The sequence below is a fragment of the Symphalangus syndactylus genome, chromosome 5, assembly GCF_028878055.3.
Source record: "Symphalangus syndactylus isolate Jambi chromosome 5, NHGRI_mSymSyn1-v2.1_pri, whole genome shotgun sequence".
In the NCBI taxonomy this organism is placed as follows: Eukaryota; Metazoa; Chordata; class Mammalia; order Primates; family Hylobatidae; genus Symphalangus; species Symphalangus syndactylus.
Genome location: NC_072427.2, coordinates 116,371,118 through 116,396,891, shown reverse-complemented (window position 1 = coordinate 116,396,891; position 25,774 = coordinate 116,371,118). Strand labels below are relative to the sequence as shown.

Genomic DNA, 25,774 nt, shown 5'->3' with positions numbered 1-25,774 from the left:
GTAAAGGGGATTTTGTCTTGCACCTTATGTACCAGCTCAGCCACAGTGGGGAAGAGCACCAAGCAGGCTCTTGGGGTCCCTGATTCCAGCCCTGACTCTTAGATGGCATTTCTCAAACTGCTTTGGGCCAGAGGGGAGCCCACTCACCTGAAGGGCAAGTCCCAGACTGGGCAGCATTAATCACAAACTGACCAAAGAGCCCTTGGACTTTAAGTGAATATTGGCAGTAGCCTGGCAGTATGCTTCAAGAACCTGTGGTAGTAGTGGCCACAAAGTGTGTCTCCTCTGCTTGTGGAAAGGGGAGAGAAGAGTGGGAAGGACTGGGTCTCATGGTTTGAGTGCCAGCTCAGCACTCAGTGGTAAAATAGAACACCAGATAGATTTCTAACTTTTTTGACTCCAGGCCCTGACTCCTGTATGGCATCACTGGACCTGAGGACTGGGAGAACTTGCCACCCTGAAGAGAAGGACAGAAGCCTGGCTGGCTTCACCACCTGCTGATTGTAGAGTCCTAGGGCCTTGTACAAACTTAAGTGGTAATCAGTGGCTACAATGGCCCTTGGGCAAGATCGAGTGCTGTGTTGGCTTCAGGTCTGGCCCAGAGCAGTCCCAGTGGTGGTGGCCTCAGAAGTGCTGGTGTCACCCCACCCCCCAGCTCCACAAAGCTCAGCACAGAGAAGCACTGTCCATTTGTTAGGGAGAAAGTAAGGGGAGAGAACGAGTCTCTGCCTGGTAATCAAGAGCATTCTTCTGGATCATGTCCAAGGCCACCAAGGCAGTACCTCTATGAGTCTAGAAGAACCACAACATTACAGGCTTGGAGTGCCCCCTAATGCAGATAAGGCTTAGATTACAACACCCAACACCTTTCAAATACCTGGAAAGCCTTCCTAAGAAGCATGGATAAAGAAGCCCAGACTGTAAAGAAAGACTGCAGTAAATACCTAACTCTTCAATGCCCAGACACCGATGAACATCAACAAGCATCAAGACCATCAAGGAAAACATAATGACACCAAACGATCTGAATAAGTTAATTTAGTTCTGGGATAAATCCTGTGGAAACAGAGATATGTGACCTTTCAGACAGATAAATCAAAATAGCTATTTTGAGAAAACTCCAATTCAAGATAATGTAGAGAAGGAATTCAGAGTCCTCCCAGATAAATTTAACAAAGAGATGGAAATAGTTAAAAAAAGAATCAAGCAGAAATTCTGGAGTTGAAAAATGCATCAAAGTCTTAGTAGCAGAATTCATCAAAGAGAAGAAAGAATTAGTGAGCATGAAGCTGGGCTATTTGAAAATACACAGTTAGAGGAGACAAAAGAAAAAAGAATAAAAAACAATGAAGCAAGCCTACAAGACCTAGAAAATAGCTTCAAAAGGGCAAATCTAAGCGCTATTAGCCTTAAAGTGAGAAAGTTTATTTGAAGGGTTACTATCAGGGAACTTCTCAAACCTAGAGAATATTATTAATATCCAAGTACAAGAAGGTTATAGAACACCAAGCAGATTTAACCCAAAGAAGACTACCTCAAGGCATTTAATAAACTCCCAAAAGTCAAGGATAAAGAAAGGATCCTAAAAGGAGCAAGAGAAAAGAAAAAAAAAAAGCATAGAATGGAGCTCCAATATGTCTGGCAGCAGACTTTTCCATGGAAACCTTATGGGCCAGGAGAGAGTGCCATGACATATTTAAAGTGTTAAAGGAAAAAAATACTTTACCCTAGAATAATATATCCAGTGAAAATATACTTCAAACATGAAGAAGAAATAAACACTTTCCCTGACAAACAGAAGCTGAGGGATTTTGTCAATACCAGACCTATTCTACAAGAAATGCTAAAGGGGGTGCTTCAATCTGAAAGAAAAGGATATTAATGAACAAGAAGAAATCATCTGAAGGTATAAAACTCACTGGTAAGAGTAAGTACACAGAAAAAGTCAGAATATTATTGCTCTGTATGGTTGTAAACTACTCTTATCCTAAGTAGAAAGACTAAATGATGAACCAGTCAAAAATAATAAGTACAATAACTTTTCAAGACATAGTGTAATAAGATATAAGTACAAACAATAAAAAGGTAAAAAAGTAGAGGAACAAAATTAGAATTTTTATTAGTTTTCTTTTTGCTTTAGTTAGTTCATGCAAGCAAAGTTATTATCAGCTTAAAATAATGGATTATATAATAGGATTTGCTAGTCTCATAGTAACCTCACATCAAAAAACACACAACAGATACACAGAAAATAAAAAGCAGGAAATCAAATCATACCACCAGAGGAAATCACCATCAAAAAGAAAGATAAGAAAGAAGACCACAAAAGCACCAGAAAAAAAAAATGGTAGGAGTAGGTTCTTACTTTTTAATAATAAGATTGAATGTAAATGGACTAAACTTTCCAATAAAAAGACATAGAATACCTGACTGGATTGAAAAACAATAAGACCCAATGATCTGTTGCCTATAAGAAACATATTTTTCCTGAAAAGACACACAGAGACTGAAAATAAAGGAATGGAAAAAGGTATTCCATGCCAATAGAAACCAAAAAGAGCGGGAGTTGCTCTATTTATATCAGGCAAGATGTATTTCAAGACAAAAAGAGAGACAAAGAAGGTCATTATGTAATGATACAAGGGTCAATTAGCGACAAGATAAAACAATTGTAAATATATGTGCAGCCAACATTGGAGGACTTAGATATATAAAGCAAATATTATTAGAGGTAATGAGAGAGATAGACCTCAATATAATAATAGCTGGGGACTTCAACACCCCACTTTCAGCATTGGACAGATCATCCAGACAGAAAATCAGCAAGGAAACATCAGACTTAGTCTGCACTGTGGACCAAGTAGACGTAATAGATATTTACAGAACATTTCATCCAAGGGCTACAGAATACACATTCTTCTCCTCAGCACATAAATCATACTCAAGGATAGACCATATGTTAGGCAACAAAGGAAGTCATAAAACATTCAAAAAAGTTGAAATAATATCTAGCATCTTCTCTGACCACAATTAAATAAAATGAGAAATCAATAAGAGGAGGAATTTTGAAAACTATACAAACATATGGAAATTAAACAATATGCTTCTGAATGACAAGTAGGTCAATAAAGAGATTAAGAAGGAAATTGAAAAATTTCTTGAAACAAATAATAATGGGAACACACCATGCCAAAACCTATCGAATATGACAAAAGCAGTACTAAGAGGGAATTTTATAGCTGTAAGCACCTACATCAAAAAAGAAAAATTTAAAATAAACACCCCAATGATGCATGTTAAAGAACTAGAAAAACAAGAGCAAACCAAACACAATATAAGTAGAAGAAAAGAAATAAGACCAGAGCAGAAATAAATAAAATTGAAATGAAAAAACAATCAAAAAAACAAAAAATTGGTTTTGGAAAGAAAAAATGTACAAACCGTTAGCTAGAATAACTAAGAAAAAAGGGAGAAGATCTAAATAAATAAAATCAGAGGTGAAAAAGGAGACATTACAACTGATAAAGCAGAAGCTTGAAGGATCATTAGTGACTACCATGAGCAACTATATGCTAATAAATTGGAAAATCTAAAAGAAATGGATAAATTGCTAGATACATAAAACCTACCAAAATTGAACCATGAAGAAATCCAAAACTTAAACATATCAATAACAAGTAACAAGCTGGAAGCCATAATAAAAAGTCTCCCAACAAAGCAAAGCCCAGGACTTGATGGCTTCTTTGCTGAATTCCACAAACATTTAAAGAAGAAATAATAACAATCATACTCCAACTATTCTGAAAAATAGAGGAGAGAATACTTCCAAACCATTCTATGAGGCCAGTGTTACCCTGACACCAAAACCAGACAAAGACACGTCAAAAAAGAAAACTACAGGCCTTTATCCCTGATGAACATTGATGCAAAAATCCTCAACAAAACACTAGCAAACCAAATTCAACCACACATCGAAAAGATCATTCCTCATGGCCAAGTAGGATTTATCCCAGTGATGCAGGGATGGTTCAACATATGCAAATCAATCAATGTGATACATCATATCAACAGAATGAAGGAAAAAAACCATATGATCATTTCAATTGTTGCTGGAAAAGCATTTGATAAAATTCAACACTCCTTTATGATAAAAAAAAAAACCCCTCAAAAAACTGGATACAGAAGGAAGATACCTCAACACAATAAAGCCATAGATGACAGAACCATAGATGGTATATCATGCTGAATGGGAAAAGACCAAAAGCCTTTCACCTAAGAGCTGGAACAAGACAAAGATGCCCACTTGCACCCTGTTATTCAACATAGTACTGGAAGTCCTAGCTAGAGCAGTCAGACAAGAGAAAGAAATAAAGGATATCCGGATTGGACAGGAAGAAGTCCAATTATCCTTGTTTGCAGATGATATGATCTTATATTTGGATAAACGTAAAGACTTAACCAAAAAGCTATTAGAAATGATACAGTCAGTTAAGTTGCAGGATACGAAATCATATGAAAATCAGCAGCATTTTTATATTCCATCAGCAAACAATCTGAAAAAGATATCAAGAAACTAATCTCATTTACGGTAGATACAAATAAAATTAAATATCTAGGAATTAACCAAAGAAGTCAAAGACCTCTACAATGAAAATTGTAAAACACTGATACAAGAAATTGAAGAGGACACAAAAATGGAAAGATATTTCATATTTATAAATTGGAAGAATCAATATTGTTAAAATGTTCACATGTCCCAAAGCAATTTAGAGATTTAATGCAATCCCTATCAAAATACCATGGACATTCTTCACAGAAACAAAAAAAATCCTAAAATTTAAATGCAACCACAGAAGACTCAGAATGGCCAAAGCTATCCCAAGCAAATGAACAAAGCTAAAGGAACTACACTACCTGACTTCAAATTATACTACAGAGCTATTGTAACCAAAACGGCATGGTACTGGCATAAAGACAGACACATAGACCAGTGGAACATAGTAGAGAGCCCAGAAATAAGTCTGTACACCTACAGTGAACTCATTTTTGACAAAAGTGCCAAGAACATACACTAAGGAGAGAACAGTCTCTTTAATGAATTGTGCTGGAAAAATTGGATATCCACATGCAGAAGAATGAAATTGGACCTCTGTCTCGTGCCATATACAAAAATCAAATGAAAATGATTACTCACTTAAATCTAAGACTCAAAACTGTGAAACTACTGAAAGAAAATACTGGGGACACTCTTTAGAACATTGGTTTGGGCAAAAATTTCTTGAGTAATACCCCATAAACACAGGCAACCAAAGCAAAAATGGACAAATGGGATCACATCAAGTTAAAAAGCTCCTGCACAACAAAGGAAACAATCCACAAAGTGAAGAGACAACCCACAGGATGGGAGAAAATATTTGCCAACTATCCATCTGACAAGCGATTAATAACCAGAATATATAAGGAGCTCAAACAACTCTGTAGGAAAATAATCTAAAAATCTGATTTTTTAAATGGGCAAAGGATCTGAATAGACATTTCTCAAAAGAAGACATACAAATGGCAAACAGGTATATGAAAAGGTGCTCAACTGAACATCAGAGAGATGCAAATCAAAACTATAATGAGATATCATCTGACACCATTTAAAATGACTTTTATCCAAAAGACAGACAATAACAAATACTGGTGAGGATGAGGAGAAAAGGGAATCCTGGTACACTGTTGGTGAGAGTGTATATTAGTACAACCACTACGCAGAACAGTTTGGAGGTTTCTCAAAAATTAAAATAGAGATACTATATGATCCAGCAATCCTACTGCCAGGTATAGAGCCAAAAGAAAGGAAATCAGTATGTTGAACAGGTATCTACACTCTCATGTTTATTGCATCACTGTTTACAATAGCCAGGATATACAAGCAACCTAAGTGTCCATCAACAGATGAATGGATGAAGAAAATGTGGTACATATACACTATGGAGCACTATTCAGCCATAAAAAAGAATGAGATCTTGCCATTTGCAACAACAAAATGGATGGAACTGGAGGTCATTATTTTAAGTGAAATAAGCCAGGCACAGAAAGACGAACATCACATGTTTTCACTCATTTGTGGGAGCCAAAAATTAAAACAATTGAACTCATGGAGATAGAGACTAGAAGGGTGGTTACCAGGGGCTGAGAAGGGTATGGGGGTGGGGGAAGTGGGGATGGTTAATGGGTACAAAAAATAGAAAGATTAAATAAGACAATATTTGCTAGCATAACAGGGTGACTGTAGTAAAAACTAATTTAGTTGTACATTTAAAAATAACTAGAAGAATATAGTTGGATTTTAGTAACACAAAGGACCCTAATAAAATCATTACACTGTGCATATCTGTATCAAAGTATCTGATGTAACCCATAAATATATATACCTACTCTATACCCACAAAAATTAAAAATAAAAAAATTTGTTAAAGTGCACAATGTATTTAAACATAAACAATTCATATTTTCTTTGTAGTTTAGAAATATTACTTATATAAGTTAAAATGCAAAACATTATATGATTGTATCATAAATTACAGCCATTTAGGTTACAGGGATTCAACTTACGTGTTTCATATACTGCTGCTACCTCAACTTAGGATGCATTTATTTACATTTATGAATATTGATTTGGATTTTACCTGCATAAAGTCCAGTTCAGTACCATCATGGTCTCCTACGTGCAGTTGTATCGCTGAAATACTTTCATTTCTTCTCAGAGTACTTGTTATTTGTTAGTTTGTAGCGATGGCAAATTATGTATCATATCCCCATAATCTCAACTTGTTCAGTGGGTGTGATTGTCTTAGGTTGGGTTTCTGGGAAACAGACTCTGAGATGGTGCAATAAACTGAATGTTTGTATTCCCTACCCCCCATTCATGCTGAATCCCTCATCCCAATATGATAGTATTTGAAGGTAGGGCCTTTGGAATTAGGTCATGAGGGTGGTCCCTGCATAAATAAGATTTCCTTATAAGAAATCAGAGAACTAGCTAGCTCTCTTTCTCCCATGTTATAATATCTCCAAATATTTCTCTGGTAATATCTCCCAACTAGAAGTTGGTAATCTGCAATCCGGAAGAGGGCCCTCACCAGAACCCCACCATGTTGGCACACTGATTTCAGACTTCCAGCCTCCAGAACTGTGAGAAATAAGTTTCTATTGTTTATACACCACCCAGTGTATGGTACTTTGTTATAACAGCCTGAGCTGACAGATGGAAATTAGAATGCAGGAGATTTAATGGGGAGTAGACTCATAAGCATTACCTATATGAGAATGATTGGGCAGCTGGAGAAGTTGAATTGCAGTACAGTTGCAACAACGGCCTCAGGTGATACTACAAGGAGCTGGTATGGCCCTTCAGAATTATCCTGAATTAGGGCAAGGGCATTGGGCCCTTATACTCCTACATCAGCCAGTCTTTGGTTGTTGGCTGCGCCTTGGAGAGGGGAGTGAAAACTGGGGCAAGGCATTACCTTTCAGCGTAGGGCAATTCCCAGTAGAGGACTCAGCTGTGAACTGCAAGTGTTCGACACTCCCAGCAGCTAGAGGTGTAAGTACTTTAACCCTGAAGAGGATATCTGAACAATGCATGACAACACCTTCTATAGTCTACTGCTTGTACAGCTTGTATCCTCTTGCTTCATGTAATAGTTATTTTGCATCTGGAAATAACTTACCCTGGATTCTAGTTAGTCTTTTTTTCCTGGAAAAATTTACAAGAAAAAGATTAGTGGGAAAAAATTCCAAATCCTGACATTATACTTCATCCTGAGGCTGTAACTGATAATTCATTATTTCTCTCCTCTTCCACACATTCAATATCCCCTTCACATTCAGTTTGCACTTCTGCTGGGCTAAGTGGCTTGTCTGGTGGGGCTATTCAGATCCTTATCCTTGAGGGGTCTGACCCTCTAGTTACCACATCTGTCATAGGCTGTGGATACTGCATGTATTCATCTGGCATCAAAACTGGGTAGGGGAGTTATCAAGAGACTGTGAAAATAAGTAATTCAAAGTATAAGCTGTTGGAACTTTAAACTATTTTGAGCCTTAAATGAATGTGATTATAGGGCCTGAGTCTGTGCAAGCAACTGTAACTGAGGCAGCTGTAACCTTTGTTTCTGTGGTTAAAGATTAGCCTTTTTCCTTGCCATATTTTGTAAAATGTTGTAAATGACTAAAAGGCACCAGGGAAGACCCCTTCCTTCTTACTGTTCATCTTCATTGTAGATGAACTTCCCTCTCACCTCTGTCACACAAAGACTTCATGGCTATTACATTGTCTAACACTCTTCAATTGGAAAGGAAATTAAAACAAACTATAATTCATTAAATTACTGTAACTCATAAACAAGCCATGTGTAGAAAATGTTTTAACCTGTTACATTTTTTGGTTTTCTTCCTATATAAGCAAGACCTTAACTTTTAATTTTGGAGCACTGACCTCATTTCAGGAGTCTCTGTTTCCCAAGTGGCTAGTCCTAGTTTTTTGCTTAAATAAACTCTTTAAAACTGGATTCTGATCCTTTCGATTATTTCAGGTTGATAAGACATTCCAGTAGATGAGCTACATCCTAAATGGTTTTTCCTTCCCATTGTGTAACAGTAACCCTATTTCTTTCAAGTTAATTTTCCTGCCAGTATGGAGACTCTTTTCCCTCCCTGCTAGTCCTTTGGCACAAGGAATCTGAAATGACCAGGTGGCAGCCGTAGCTTAAAGTTTAGTGAGACTCTTATCAGTGTGTCCCTTTTGGGAAGCATTTCCTCTCTGCAAACTAGAGCCCCTAGACCTGCAGAGCATGAAGTTGCTGGTACAGGAAGCACTTAGAGTATTACTGAGAAAAGCTAATCTACTTTTGCCACTTGGATTCTCCTCTTTGGAAAAATAGTACCATTCAATGTTCATTGACTTAAGATGCCAAGCCTATCCTAAAGGGTAATTCCCCATCCTCACATGATGCTGTTCTTTCAAAAGTCTGCTCCACCTGTCTATCAGAACTGCAGGTTTTGGGTGGTGCAGTGTATGATAGGACTAGTGAATCTCATGGTCATGGATCCACTGCCACAACTTATTTCTACAACAGCTCACTTGGTCTGAGACAGTGATCCCTTGTATAGTGGTGTAGGCTGAGGCACTTTGGGTGAGAACTGTAAACCTATATTTGAAATGGTTGTTATTATTTATTTTGGAGGGATGTTTCAGCAAGCCCCTAGACCATTGGACTGTTAAAAATGTTGGCTGGGCGCGGTAGCTCATGCCTGTAATCCCAGCACTTTGGGAGGCCAAGGCGGGTGGATCACCTGAGGTCAGGAGTTTGAGACCAGTATGGCCAACATGGTGAAACCCCATCTCTACTAAAAATACAAAAAATTAGCTGGGCATGGTGGCGAGCGCCTCTAATCCCAACTACTTGGGAAGTTGAGGCAGGAGAATCACTTGAACCTGGGAGGCAGAGGTTGCAGTGAGCCAAGATCACGCCATTGCTCTCCAGCCTGGGCAACGAGAGTGAAACTTTGTCTTAAAAAAAAAAAGTCACTGTTGTGGTAGGCCTGAATCTTTATAGGGGTGTCCCCTATGCTCTGGTATGCATGTATTTTACAAAAGCATCCTGAATACTTGTCATTTCTTACTCATAATGTTCTGTGGGAGGGCCTGATAGTCCTGGTATTTTCGAACTATGTTATGGAAAAAAATAGGAGAATACAGGTCTGGTGTGGTGACTCACATCTGTAATCCCAGCACTTTGGGGGGCCAAGGTGGGTGGATCACCTGAGGTCAGGAGTTCCAGACTAGTCTGGCCAACATGGTGAAACCCCGACTCTACTAAAAATACAAAAATTAGCCGGGTATGGTGGTGTGTGCCTGTAATCCCAGCTACTCAGGAGGCTGAGGCAGGAGATTCGCTTGAACCCAGGAGGCAGAGGTTGCAGTGAGCCCTGATCACGCCACTGCACTGCAGCCTGGGTGACAGAGCAAGACTCCTCCAAAACAAAAAAACAAACAAACAAAAAAAACAGGAGAATAAGTTAGCCCCTGGGCAAAACCATTCATTTGTACTGTTTTCCATCCCTGTAAGGCCAACTGTTTATACTCTTCCTGCCTGCTAGGTATTGAAAACAACAACGCACATGCCAGATTAATAACCCCATATCATTTATCAGGGGCTGTGTTAGTCTGCTGTAATAAAAATACCACATTCAGCACAGTAGCTGCAATTAGGGTTACCACTTAATTAAGTTTGAGACATTATTCACAGGTATAGACTGAATGCTTACATCCCCCCGCCAATTTATATGTTGAAACCTACTCCCTAGTGTGATGGTATTAGGAGGTGGGGCCATTATTAGGTGATTAGGTCATCATGGCAGAGCCTTCATGAATGGGATTAGTGCCCTTGTAAAAGATTCCGGAGAGCTCCCTCACCCCTTCTGACTTGTGAGGACATAGTGAAAAGACGACTGTCTCTAAACCAAGAAGTGGGCGCTCACCAGATACTGAATCTGCTGGCAGGCTCCTGACCTATAAGCAATTCATTTCTGTTGTTTATAAGACACCCAGTCTGTGGTATTTTGTTATAGCAGCTCAAATAGATTAAGACCTTCACCTTGTATTTTAGAGGCCAAAGTGGATAATTACTTGGGGATATGATGGGTACCACTAAGCCTGTATCATTCATGTCTTCAAGTATGGTACTAATCTTTGCCGTTCCCCCTAGAAGCAGCATTGTTTTTTATTTTACAATCTTCCAAGGATGGTAAGGGAAATTTAAGGGATTTTCTGCTATAATAGCTTTGTTCACAGTTCAAGAAACCAATGTGAGGATTCTGCCAATTGCTAAGTATACCATTTCAATGATATATTTAGGTGTCATGAAAATGACCGTTAGGTGGGTCAATAAACATAATGGACTCACTGTGAGACAGACTTTGGCCAATACTCTATTTATTACCTGACATCCTCTTTTATTCTAATAATCATGATAATACGTCATTGGTTATCAGTATTCAATCAGAACTTTTATTCAACATCTTTCAAAAGGTATTCCCTTTTGAAGGAACATAATTAGTTAGCTGTTGAATTTTCCATTTCATTTAAAATAAGCCATTGCTTTTTTCAAGCTCCTAAAATCCATCTCAGCTTATGAGAACTGGACAACAAGATCCTTGCTAGGGTGTTAAGCCCAATGTCACGGGAGAGCCCTTAGATCGACAGACCTCTTATTCCACTCTACGCTCTACTTCCCTTGATTCTACATCCTCAGGATATACTTCCTAGTTCTTGCTCATGTATGTTACTGAACTCCTGCAGCTCATTTGTAGCTCATCCATCTCCTCCCTTATCAGACCTGCCTCTCCTTTATCGTGCTGTGATTTGACCCTAGTCAAATCTGGTTGCCAAGACAGGAGTGGGTGACAGATCCTGAAATGGTCAAACACTGTCTTATAAGTCATCTGCCTATTTAAAACTTCTGCATATTCTTCAAGCAAAGCAGCATGCAACTTTTAACAAAAATGAGTGGGCCATTTCTGCAGGCCCATAGGGTTCGGGCACACCTGGGGTTCAACGTTCTGAAGTAGGTCTATTTAGAATACTTAACCCAAGTCTCAGAGTTTTATTACTCCCATCTTGGGGCCCTGATTTTGGCACAGGGGGCTTGCTAGGGTTGGAAATGCTATATTTTCTAAAGTTCTGCTACTCTTAAAGAGTAGGTTCTGTGAAGATGAGGGTTTCTTTAAATAATCCCAATGAGGAGATTTAGTTTTTATACCTGGCTTTGAATTGATGAGCAATCACCTTTGGCCTTTTTTTTTTCTTCTCTTCAAAGCATTCATGGTGCTTAGCAACAGTTGTGCAATTCCACAATCCTTATAATTACTCCTCCTCCCATACTTCTTAAATGCCAGTGTTATTACACAGGCCAGTGCATCTCCTTCTAGTAGATCCCATTGCACTCAACCACAGTTGAAAAGTGTTAACAATTTTACTGCTTTAACATATCTTGAATTGTCAGTGTTCAACCTATTAGTAGCAATAAGGTATTCTTGACAGCTGGCCAGGGGTGATTCAACTCCTGAATAGCACCCTTAGGGTCTGCTTCTACCCCATACCTAATACTGATGTGTCGTTGGTTGGATTTTCTAGAAACAGAAGCTGACACAGGGATTCAGGTAGAAGGGAATTGAGGGAGTGTACTTCAGGGGAAACCCTAAAAAGAAAGAAAGAGGGAAGGTAAGGAAGGGAAAAGAGCATGCAATATTTCCCTTGGTCAATTATGATCATTTGAGCAGAAAAATAATAGTAATTATTATTTAAATAACTGATTTAAAAAGTTGAATCCATGAAAGGTCATGAGTGGATATAAATATGCAAAAACACTGACATAAAAATATAAAATTGTACTCATAAATACAAAAAATTGACTTTAATAGATTTTTAATGCCAGTTCTAGGTGCACATGAGAGTTGATGGTGGGCAAAAATGCTGATGATTTTAGAGATAGAGGTGGAAAAGATAGTTCTTTGTTTAAGTAATGAGTTTGTATTGGTTTCCCCAATTTATCATATTCTGTGGCTGTTCTCAAATTTTCTTGTCAGCTATGTTTTTTTTTTTTGATAAGTGAACTTTTTCTATTACATTGATATAGTTTCAATTTCTTGCTAATCCCTTTCATGAAGCCTAGGGTCTGGAATTTGAAAGTTCAAACATGACCATCCAACTAAGAACTAAAATATCACTCCTTCCTCTTCACTTGACACCGTCATCAGTTGGTACTTCTCTTGTGGTCCCATAAAAATAGTAACTAATCTATGTCAGGCACCCTCCTAATACTTCATATTCATTACTCTTATACTTCACAATAAGCTTGTGAGGTAGGAAATGTTATTATCCCTATTTTTCAGATTAGGAAGCTAAGCCTCAGAGAGGTTGAGTGAAAAGGACACACAGCCACATGGCTACCTCTACTCATTTTTTGAAAATTCAGCCCCAAAACAACTGGCTATAAAAAATCAAAACTTAAGAATAATTGTCCTTTCTATTGTCGCTTGCAACAAGAAACTTCTATCCACCTATGTGTGGTCAAAAAAAAAGAAAAGCAAACATTATGGTTCAGGGCATTTAATATTTATTTTAAAAGAGAAAAGATAAGCTCTTATGTGCAGCAGAAATGTTGGTGTTATTGGGGAGTGGCAGAAATAAACACACTTAAACATTGGCCCAGTGCAGTGAGTCCCTACACTAAAGAACAGTAAAGAACTTTTTTAAAAACCCTTCGTGGAAGAAGATAAGGAAAGGTTATGTTGGATTGAAACACAACCCACAAGGACAAATGTGGTTTTGTTAAGGAGTCTATTCAAGAAACTTCCTGCAGCTGTACCCAAAGCGGCAGCTCCTGAAGAGAGAGAAAATGGAGTCTCCCAGCTGTTGTTTCCCAACAGTCGGTAGGATGTATGCTTTCCTAACGGGGTAAACTCCCATGTTACCTAAGTCCAAACATCGTTAGCCAGATGAGAAAGAAGAGACGATTAATCATAGCTCTCCAGAGAGATGATTTTAATCTTTTCCTAAGGGCAACAATTTATCTTGCAAGGCTTCAGATGCTGTATAATGCTCCAACTTGCCTTTTCAAAAGGCTACTGAAGCAAGAAAAATAGAATGGTAACATAGCAGGAGAAAGGAGTTAGGGCCATGAAGAAGAAAACGTATGATTAGGAAAGAAAAATCTGAGGGGGTTTATAAACATAATTAAAAACAATTCATAGATCAAAGAAGAAGTTACTATAGAAATTAGAAAATATCTGAACTGATTGATATTGAACATATCACCTAAAATTGTCAGAGGAAGCTAAAGTAGTACCTAGAGAAAATTGTTAGCCTTAAATATATCTAGATATTCAGAAAAGAAAGGCTACATATCAATTTTTTAACTTTCAAATAAGCTATAAGAAGAATAGCAAATCAAACATAAATAAAGTAGAAGAAAGGTAATAATAAAGCTAAGAACAGAAATCAATAAAACAAAATAAATATATATATATTTTTAATTTTTTTAAATTATTATTATACTTTAAGTTTTAGGGTACATGGGCACAATGTGCAGGTTTGTTACATATGTATCCATGTGCCATGTTTTCCTGCACCCATTAACTCGTCATTTAGCATTAAGTATATCTCCTAATGCTGTCTGCCCCCCGCTCCCCCAACCCCACAACAGTCCCCGGAGTGTGATGTTCCCCTGCCTGTGTCCATCTGTTCTCATTGTTCAATTCCCACCTATGAGTGAGAACATGTGGTGTTTGGTTTTTTGTCCTTGCAATAGTTTACTGAGAATGATGGTTTCCAGCTTCATCCATGTCCCTACAAAGGACATGAACTCATCATTTTTTATGGCTGCATAGTATTCCATGGTGTATATGTGCCACATTTTCTTAATCCAGTCTATCGTTGTTGGACATTTGGGTTGGTTCCAAGTCTTTGCTATTGTGAATAGTGCCACAATAAACATACGTGTGCATGTGTCTTTATAGCAGCATGATTTATAGTCCTTTGGGTATATACCCAGTAATGGGCTGGCTGGGTCAAATGGTATTTCTAGTTCTAGATCCCTGAGGAATCACCACACTGACTTCCACAATGGTTGAACTAGTTTACAGTCCCACCAACAGTGTAAAAGTGTTCGTATTTCTCCACATCCTCTCCAGCACCTGTTGTTTCCTGACTTTTTAATGATGGCCATTCTAACTGGTGTGAGATGGTATCTCATTGTGGTTTTGATTTGCATTTCTCTGATGGCCAGTGATGATGAGCATTTTTTCATGTGTTTTTTGGCTGCATAAATGTCTTCTTTTGAGAAGTGTCTGTTCATGTCCTTTGCCCACTTTTTGATGGGGTTGTTTGTTTTTTCTTGTAAATTTGTTTGAGTTCATTGTAGATTCTGGATATTAGCCCTTTGTCAGATGAGTAGGTTGCAAAAATTTTCTCCCGTTCTGTAGGTTGCCTGTTCACTCTGATGGTAGTTTCTTTTGCTGTGCAGAAGCTCTTTAGTTTAATTAGATCCCATTTGTCAATTTTGGCTTTTGTTGCCATTGCTTTTGGTGTTTTAGACATGAAGTACTTGCCCATGCCTATGTCCTGAATGGTAATGCCTAGGTTTTCTTCTAGGGTTTTTATGGTTTTAGGTCTAACATTTAAGTCTTTAATCCATCTTGAATTAATTTTTGTATAAGGTGTAAGGAAGGGATCCAGTTTCAGCATTCTACATATGGCTAGCCAGTTTGCCCAGCACCATTTATTAAATAGGGAATCCTTTCCCCATTGCCTGTTCTTGTCAGGTTTGTCAAAGACCAGATAGTTATAGATATGTGGTGTTATTTCTGAGGGCTCTGTTCTGTTCCATTGATCTATATCTCTATTTTGGTACCAGTATCATGCTGTTTTGGTTACTGTAGCCTTGTAGTATGGTTTGAAGTCAGGTAGTGTGATGCCTCCAGCTTTGTTCTTTTGGCTTAGGATTGACTTGGTGATGCAGGCTCTTTTTTGGTTCCATATGAAGTTTAAAGTAGTTTTTTCCAATTCTGTGAAGAAAGTCATTGGTAGCTTGATGGGGATGGCATTGAATCTATACATTACCTTGGACAGTATGGCCGTTTTCACGAAATTGATTCTTCCAACCCATGAGCATGGAATGTTCTTCCATTTGTTTGTATCCTCTTTTATTTCATTGAGCAGTGGTTTATAGTTCTCCTTGAAGAGGTCCTTCAGGTCCCTTGTAAGTTGGATTCCTAGGTATTTTATTCTCTTTGAAGCAATTGTGAATGGGAGTTCACTCATGATTTGGCTCTCTGTTTGTCTGTGATTGGTGTACAAGAATGCTTGTGATTTTTGTACATTGATTTTGTATCCTGAGACTTTGCTGAAGTTGCTTATCAGCTTGAGGAGATTTTGGGCTGAGACAATGGGGTTTTCTAGATATATAATCATGTCATCTGCAAACAGGGACAATTTGACTTCCTCTTTTCCTAATTGAATGCCCTTTATTTCCTTCTCCTGCCTAATTGCCCTGGCCAGAACTTCCAACACTATGTTAAATAGGAGTGGTGAGAGAGGGCATCCCTGTCTTGTGCCAGTTTTCAAAGGGAATGCTTCCAGTTTTTGCCCATTCAGTATGATATTGGCTGTGGGTTTGTCATAGATAGCTCTTATTATTTTGAGATACGTCCCATCAATACCTAATTTATTGAGAGTTTTTAGCATGAAGGGTTGTTGAATTTTGTCAAAGGCCTTTTCTGCATCTATTGAGATAATCATGTGGTTTTTGTCTTTGGTTCTGTGTATATGCTGGATTACATTTATTGATTTGCATATGTTGAACCAGCCTTGCATCCCAGGGATGAAGCCCACTTGATCATGGTGGATAAGCTTTTTGATGTGCTGCTGGATTTGGTTTGCCAGTATTTTATTGAGGATTTTTGCATCAATGTTCATCAAGGATATTGATCTAAAATTCTCTTTTTTGGTTGTGTCTCTGCCAGGCTTTGGTATCAGGATGATACTGGCCTCATAAAATGAGTTTGGGATGATTCCCTCTTTTTCTGTTGATTGGAATAGTTTCAGAAGGAATGGTACCAGTTCCTCCTTGTACCTCTGGTAGAATTCGGCTGCGAATCCATCTGGTCCTGGACTCTTTTTAGTTGGTAAGCTATTGATTATTGCCACAATTTCAGAGCCTGTTATTGGTCTATTCAGAGATTCAACTTCTTCCTGGTTTAGTGTTGGGAGGGTGTATGTGTCGAGGAATTTATCCAAAACAAAATAAATATATTGTAGAGAAAAATTAACATGCTAAAATTTGGTATTTTGGAAAAATTAATGAAATTGATAGACTCCTAGCAGGACTAATCAAGTGAAAAAGGAGAAATGGCAAAATTACCAATATGAGCAGAAAAAGAGGATTTCACTATGATCTTGTATTAACTGGAAGTATAGTAAGAGGATATTATGAACAACTTCATACCAATAAATTTTACAATTTAGATGAAATGAACTGACACCTTAGAAACACATTTTGCCATCAAGATAGTGAAAAGACAACCCACAGAGTCAGAGAAAATTATTTTATTTTAAATCATGTATCTATCTGATAAAGACCTTGTATCTAGAATATACAAAAACTCCTACAACCCAATAAATAAGAAAATAAATAACCTATATTTAAAAGGGATCAAAGGATTTAGATCCAATGGATCCAATGGGCAAAGGATCTGAATAGACATTTCTCCAAAGAAAACGTAAAAATGGACAATAAGCATATGAAAAAACTTTTAACATCTTTAGCCATCAGGAAAATGCAAATCCAAACTACAATGAGATACCACTTCACACCCATGAGATGGTTATCTACATAACATGGACAGTAACAAATGTTAGTGAGGATGTGGAGAAACTGGGACTCTCTTACACTGCTAGTGAGAATGTAAAATGATGCAATCACTCTGGAAAACAGTTTGGTAGTTCTTGAAATGGTTAAGCATGGAGTTATCATATGACCCAGGAATTCTGCTCCTAGATATATATCCAAGAGAACTGAAAACATATGTTCACTCTAAAGCTTGTACATGAATGTTCATAACAGCATTATCCATAATTGCCAAAAAATGGAAATAATCCAAATTTCCATCAACTGATGAATGGATAAATACATGTGATATATCTATATAATGGAATATTATTTACCATAAAAGTGAATGAAGGATTGATAAATGCTACAACAAAGGTGAACCTTGAAAACACTGTGCTAAATGAAAGAAGCCAATCACAAAGGACTATGTTGTATAATTCCATTTATATAAAATTTCCAGAATAGGCAAATCCATAGAGACAGAAATTAGTGGTTGCTTACAGCTAGGTGGGTGGAGGGAAATGGGAAGTGAGTTTTAATGGGCATGGGGTTTCTTTTTGGGTAATAAAAATGTTCTAAAATTGATTGTGGTGATGCTTGCAAAACTCTGTGAAAAACCACTGAATTGTTCACTTTAAATGGGTGAATTGTGTATTATATACTCCAGTGATGCCATATTAGATAGGACATCATCATATTTGGATATTTGGCCAAATGGGAAGTTAGAAAGAAAATCATTAGGAAAACACTTGCTTCTATTATACAATGTATGCAAAGTCTAATGAGAAAATTTTTGTTTATTTTCTTTTTTAAAAAAATTAAGAATACACTTGGAACATAAAAAGCAGAATTATAGGAAAGTTAGATACGTCTTTGTTAGCAGAACTGTTTGCCCCTGTTTAACACAATACCTAGACCCCATCCACAATGACTGTTACTATTACCCCAACTCAGTCTACTCAGTATCTTCACCTTGTTTGTTTGCTTGTTTTGTTTATTGATTTGCTTACTAGTTTTTCTATCTGTCTATCTATCTATCTGGATATATATATATTTTTTTTTCTTTTTTTTTTGAATTGTTTGACTGTCTTCCACGCATTAGTGATAATCTTCTAAATGCAGATATTCTGGGAGAGCTTATCTCCTCCCAGATTAAGAGACCTCCACTGAATGAATAGAAATTGGGGGTGGGGAAAGGAGTGAGGGTTAAAAGAGTAGATATTTTGGAAGCATGGACATGAATGGACAATTTTCATGAAGAGCAATTTTCTGACATATTTGTGTGTTGGGGGAGAATCCTGTAACCCTAAGAGGGGAAGGTTAAAAGGCAGGAATTGCTAATGGCAAGCAACTCATAATGTTTGCCTAAAGAACTGTGTTGAGGCTTCTGAGCCTGCATCCCAGGTTCAGGTGAAAGTGTTTTCTGGCCTTTTCCCCTCTTGCTATGTTGCCCAAGCTACACTCAAACTCATGGGCCCAGATGATCCTCCCACCTCAGCCTCCCAAGTAGGCTGGGACTATAGGCATGTGCCACTGCACCCAGCTTCTTTCCCAGCTTTTTAAGGGGGACGTGTCAGCCAAGTCCCATCCCTTCAGCAGAGGTTTTTAGAGCAACAGTTGCCTGGTTGTGGGTGGAAGGAAAACCTGGACAAAGCAACTGCCAAGATAAGGCAAAGGTTGAGATAGTGTGACCCAGATTATGGTGATAGTTGTTAGGAAGGAACCAAGCACAGAGAAGACTGTGGATAAACTATTAATAGCTTTGGGGCAATGAACAACTTGGAGTCAGAAGTGCTACTCTAAAGACATTCAGCTGGACAGCATGTTGTTGTTGGAACCATTGGATGTCCGTAGCTGGATTCTGGGCCCCATCGTTCTGTTCATAATATGAAAGCATTCATAATACAACAGGGTTACAACTTGGGAAAGACAATTGGTCAGTTAAGCTGAGTGGAGTGCCTACCATAAGTGGGAATCAGGATACATGGCAGTGCCAAATACAAATTTGGGAGTACTTAATATAAACATTGCCTACTTGCTTCTCATAGATAGTTTAATGTATTTTGAGATCTAACCAACCACAATAAATACTCAGGGTTTCTTCAGAAAAACAGATATAGTGAAGGCTCTCAGTCAGCAAGAAGAAGTCCCAATGAAAGTGAATTTTTGAACTGAGATTGGAAGAAGATGCCTGAGAGAGGTAGGAGAGAAGCAGGGAGTGAGCTCAAGTATGATTTGGGGTATCTCAGCTCATTCTTCAGAGGAGAAGGTGGGTTATGAGTTTGCCAGAATTAAGCTGTGACTGAGCTAAGATGGGTGTCTGGCTCTTGCTAGGGATGGGCTGAGGCAGGATTGCAAATGGTGTTTCCTGGAGCTCAGGATGGCATCTATCCTTTTCCAAATCTTTTAAATGAGTCTAACCTTTGCACAAAAAGAAGGACTTAAAGCTCCAGAATTAAGTCAGCTCAACTTCCACTTGCTACTCTGATATCCTGTCCAAAGTCTTGACTCTTCTAACTCATTTCTCTACCATCTTAGTCCCAAGGTGAATCACCTTGATTGATAACACATTTGGGATATGCTTTATGACTCAACCACACGTTTTTCTTTAGGACATTTGCAGGTAGAAGAAACCAACCCCACCCATTCTACACACTCTTATTCAACATAATGTGGAAAGTTCTAGACAGCACAATAAGCCAAGAAAAGGAAATTAAAAGCATAAAAATCTTAAAGGAAAAAATAAAACTGTCACTATTTGTAGATGACATTTGTCTGCATAGAAAATCCTAAGAAATCTACCAGAAATCTCCATCTAATAATTGAGATAAGCAAGTCTCAAAAAATACAAAATAAAATAGAAAAGAAATTGTATTTCTGTATACTAGGAATGAACACTTGGGCTCCAAGAGTAAAAATATGATACCATTTACAATCTCTCTCTTTCAGAAAAAGAAATACTTAGGTGTAAATTTAACCAAATATGCATAGGACTTGTATGGTGAAATCTGCACAAACACTGATGAAAGATTTCAAAAAGGATCCGAATAAATGGAAAGTCATATTGTGTTCATGGATTGAAAAATCAATATAATAAAGATAACATTTCTCCCCAAATTAATATACAGATTTAATACAATTCCTATCACAATCCCAGCAAGTTGTTTTGTGGATATGAGTGAGATTATTCTAAAATTTGAATGAAAATCCAAGGGAACTAAAACAGGTTAAAAATTTTTTAAAAAGAAAAATAAATTGAGGATAAGTCTACTCAGTTTCAATACTTATGATGTATATATAGTAATCAGGGTATGTCCTATTGCCAGAGGGATAGACACATAGATTAGTGGAATATAACAGAGAACCCAGAAAGAGAGCCAGAAAAATATGCCTAATTGATTTTTTGATAAAGATGCAAAAGCAATTAAATGGGATAAATATAGCCTTTTCAACAAATGGTTCCAGAGCAATTGGAAACCCACAGGCAAAAAAAGGAAGAAAATAAACTAACACAAAACAAAACAAAACAAAAACTTTGACCTAAGTTCTATACCTTTTACAAAAGTAATTCAAATTGGACTGCAGACTTAAACATAAAGTGTAAAAGTGTAAAACTTTTAGAAAAAACACAGGTGAGAATCTTCAGGATTTAGGCCCAGGCAAGGAGTTCTTAGATTTAATAGCAAAAGCATGATCTATAAAAAGAAAAACTGATAAACTGAACTTTATCAAAATTAAAAACATTTGCTCCATGAAAGAATATGTTAAGAGGGTGAAAATACAAGCTATAGAGTGGCAGAAAATATTTACAAGCAACGCTTTTTATAAAGGATTAGTATATAGAACATATAATGAGCTCTTAAAACCCAACAGTAAAAAAAAAAATCCAATTTAAATATGGGCAAAAAACTTTAAGAGATTTCACTAAAGAAGATAGAGGATGTTAGAAAAGTGCATGTATTTATAGACATCAACATGAGACATCCATGCTGGTAATGGAAATGTTCCGTACCTTGTCTGTATCGATGTCAATATCCTAATTGTGATATTGTGTTATAATTTTACAAGATACCACCATTGGATGAAACTGAGTGAAGGTGCATAGAATCTCTGTATTATTTCTTACAACTCAATGTGAATATAAAATTATCTTAAAATTTTAAGTTTTTTATATAAAAGGAGGGGATTAAGATAACTTGCATTGACATCTGTTATGTCCTGGAAAGTTTGTGAAGTGCTCCTACTCCTGGAAGTGGTTTGTTAGGGATGGAAATTGCATCATAGGAATCAGGATAATTGAGATTTCAGCTCCTGGGCACCCAGAGAGAAACAGTTGATTTCATCTCAGCCTGAAGAACTTCTATAGCATTCTTTGTAGTATAAGTGACCTGATGAAAAATTTGCATAGTTTCCTTTGATGCAAAAATGTCTATTTTTCTTCATTATTGACATATTTTTGCTAAATAAACAACTCAGGGTTGATGATTTTTCCTCTCAGTACTTTAGAGATGTTCCATTGTCTGCTCACTTCTATTATTTCTGAAGACAGGTCAGTTATGATTCAAATCACTGTTGCCATGTATAAATTATGTGCCAGTTTTCTTTGACTGCCTTCAAGATTTTCTCATTGGCCGGGCGTGGTGGCTTACGCCTGTAATCCCAGCACTTTGGGAGGCCGAGTCGGGCGGATCACGAGGTCAGGAGATCAAGACCATCCTGGCTAACACGGTGAAACCCCGTCTCTACTAAAAATACAAAAAATTAGCCGGGCGAGGTGGCGGGTGCCTGTAGTCCCAGCTACTCGGGAGGCTGAAGCAGGAGAATGGTGTGAACCCAGGAGGCGGAGCCTGCAGTGAGCCGAGATTGCGCCACTGCACTCCAGCCTGGGCGACAGCGAGACTCCGTCTCAAAAAAAAAAAAAAATTTTTTTCTCACCTTTCATTTTCAGAAATATGACTATGGCATGTGGGCATGGCTTCTTTCCTTTGTATTTATACTGCTTGGTGTTCACTTAGCTTCTTATTTCACCATATCTGGGAAATTTCTTTCTATTATTTCTTTAAATGTTTCTTCTGCCTCATTCTATCTTTTTCTTCCTCCTGTGATTTTTACAATAACTCATGTGTCACATACATTAGAATTACTGATATTGCCTCACAAGTCCTTGCGTTCATATTTTAACCATTTTCTCTTTTTTTTTTTCTGGTTCAGATTGAATAATTTCTACGGACGTATCTTCAGGTTCACTAACCATTTCCTTGTCACCCCTATTCTGCTGTTCGGCCCATCAAGTGAATTTTTCAATGTTTCCATGAGTAGTTATAATAACTGCTTTAAATTCCTTGTTGGTTAATTCCAACATCTGGATCTTCTCAAGGTCAGTCTCTGTTGATGATTTTTTATTTTGAGAATGAATCTCATTTCATTATTTCTTTGTATGTCAAGTAAATTTGGATTGTATCTTAGATAATATGAATGCTTATGTTGTAGAGACTATGAATTGTCTTGGATTCTTCCAAAGAGTTGTTATAGCATGGAATTAACTTGGTCAGACTCAACCTGCAAAATTTGTCTCTTGGGAAACAGCTCAAATCTGATATTCATCATTAAATGAGCTGCTTGAAATCTGCCCATGCATGTGTAATTCAGGGGTCAGCTAGAGATTTGGGCAGACTTTATACACATAATTTTGGGATTTCCCTCTCTGATGCTCTCTTGTCTAGTTGCTCCAAATTTGCTCTCATGTTCTTTAGGCCTGAAAGACTATGGGTTTTCTGTGAGTGTTTTAGCAACCCTCTGTTGTACCAACTGCAGCTTTCCCTCAGACTAAAGCTATTAAAATGGGAAACCCACCCCCTGCTATTCCCTTCACCCAAGTATCATTTTCCTTTCATAAATTGCCTGTTCTTGGTCATTCTCCAGTGCTTACAGGTGGCTTTCTGTGCGTATGTGTGTGTATACACACACGTGTATATGTATATAAGCACATATACACACACATATATATGTGTGTGTATATATATACACACACGTGTATATACTTGTGAGTGCATATATATGTGTGTGTGTGTGTGTGTGTGTCCAGATTTATAGTTATCTGCAAATAGGTTGGTCCAGTAAATTACTAAGCCATACCAGAAGTTGAACCCCATTTCTCATTTCTCTCTTTTTAACCTAAAGAACATCTGTTCATTTGTCAAGAATCGGTTAAGACTTTACCTTCTCAGAGAAACCCTCCCTTACTCCCCTCTCCTTTAGGTTGAAAGTGAGGTGTCCCTCCCCTGTGCTCTCATAGTTCCCGGTGTCACTTTTGCTTATAGTCCTTATATTGTAGTGAAATTACTTATGTGTATATTTCTTTTTCAAGAATCTGAGCTCAGGGACCCTAGCTTATTTGTTTATCTTTGTATCCCCAATGCTTAGTACAAAGTCTGGTGCATAGATGCTAAATATTTTGTTGCTAAATATTATTTCCGCATTAATATGCAAAATATATACGTACATTATTTTTTATGATTCCCTGTTGGCAAGTGTGTAATGTCCAGAGATTCAAATTATAGTGTTCAAGGGCACATGTCCCACATAACCTTTGGCCTGTTAATGATAGGATGATTTTGGAGAACAACCAAGTAGACTGGATTCCTATTAAGGATTCCAGAAACAGCAGTGGGAAAGGCATTTGAAATTAGTAACTGAGATAAGGTATATGTTATGTTGAGTAGGCACTAGTGGTAAGGGGCTATGTAAGAAGGCAGCCATATTGTGGGCCCATGGATGCCTGGAAGGTTCTCATGCCTTTCACACCAACTAATTTCAGATTCTACTCATTTAATCTAGAATAGCCTTGTGACCTGGTGAGTCTGAACTTTTATTTAGCCTAATTTAGAGTTTCAACCATTAGTTTCATTCTGCTGGGGAATACAGCAATCCTGGTCCCATAAATATCATACTTTTTTTTATTCATTTCACTAGGCCTTGAGCTTGTATTATCTTTAAAAGGTCCCTGACTAAAGTGACAATGGTCATGGAAGGGGTTTGGTTTGTCTTCCATTAGTATAAACCTATTTAAATAATTTACTTTAGAAGATAATAGATTAACTGAGAGGTAGCTGAAGCCAAGACCAGGCAAGAATGTGACATATGATGAGTGCTTAAAGAAAGGTATTTTTAGTATGTGTGGCAATGGAGTTGGTAAGGCAATGGAGTAGAAGAACGGCAATGGCAAAATATTTCCATAGCTTCACTGAGAGTCACTGTTTCAAAGACCAGTGGTCAGTTTTCCCTTCATAGGCTGCCAAACCCCAGAAACTTAAGATACAACAAATAATGTTTTCCCTTTCTTGAGGAAAAGATGATGATTTGTGGATGTTAATCATAATTCAAGAGTGAGTCTTACCTCGATTTTGTGTACCTTTCTAAGAAAGATAAATCTCACATTATAACAATACACAAGAGATGTGTAGATCCAAAGTAATGTTGTTCCGAAATTTATGCCAGGTTTCTGTTTATTGTTTCTAGGAAAGGACAAAGACCTACCTAATAAACCTGTCTCAAGTGAGATAATGAAGTCATGATAGGAAATCATCACTGTTGAATATTTCAGCACAAAATGCAATTACAAGGGAGTTAGAATGCCATCCTCCTTTAAAGAAGATATCTTATTACAGGCAAAAACCTCTCAGTTTGCCCTCAAAAAGTTAGAGTATGTAGTTCCACTTGAATATAAAAAAAGTTATGTCACATGCAGAGGACTGAAACCACCCAAGAGCTGGAGTGCAGCCAGTGTGGCAGTATCTGCATATTGTGTAAGACTTCTTTGAATGGAGAGAAAGGGAGAACAGGGAAAAGCCCTGACTGATCTCTGTGTCTTTAGTTGGCAAGAAAAAGGCCTAGCTATAGGTCATTACCCATAGTTTTTGCAAATGTCATAAATAATCAGACTTAGCAGTTACCATAATATTGAAGTAAAATTTCTAGTTTCAAAAAATCATTTTCAATATAGGCACAAAGATTGGATTAATATCCTCTATGTGAAAGAGAAAACTTCTTTTTGTCATTGTGTATTTCTTTAATTCAAAATGTTATTTCAAAGAAAGTATCAAATTGAGTTCTCTACAAAATGCTTTATTTCAGTTTCTCTAAGTCCCAGTACATAACTTTGTTAACAAGGCATTTTAGACACTATTATCATCTTCTTTAGTATTTGAGATTGGGTGAGAAGAGGATGCAAGATAAGTACATAAGAAACCTTTTGGTCTAAAGACATCCCTGTAAGTGAGCTTAAAGCTATTCTAAAATGAACAAGAATGAAAAAACCTGCAACTTTAACACTTTGT

At 37.4% G+C, this 25,774-nt stretch overlaps 1 protein-coding gene across 3 annotated transcripts in view; it reads left to right on the top strand.

Annotated features, from left to right (window-relative positions):
* TEX9 (testis expressed 9) overlaps positions 1 to 25,774 on the top strand; it is a 190,118-nt gene that overhangs the window by 79,818 nt on the left and 84,526 nt on the right. For 2 of the 3 annotated variants that reach the window (XM_063639430.1, XM_063639424.1), the window contains exon 2: positions 22,650 to 22,815. The exons of the other annotated variant lie outside the window; for it this stretch is intronic. The gene's annotated coding sequence lies outside the window, so the exon portion shown is untranslated. The remainder of the gene's footprint in view (positions 1 to 22,649; positions 22,816 to 25,774) is intronic. 3 annotated transcript variants of the gene reach the window in all.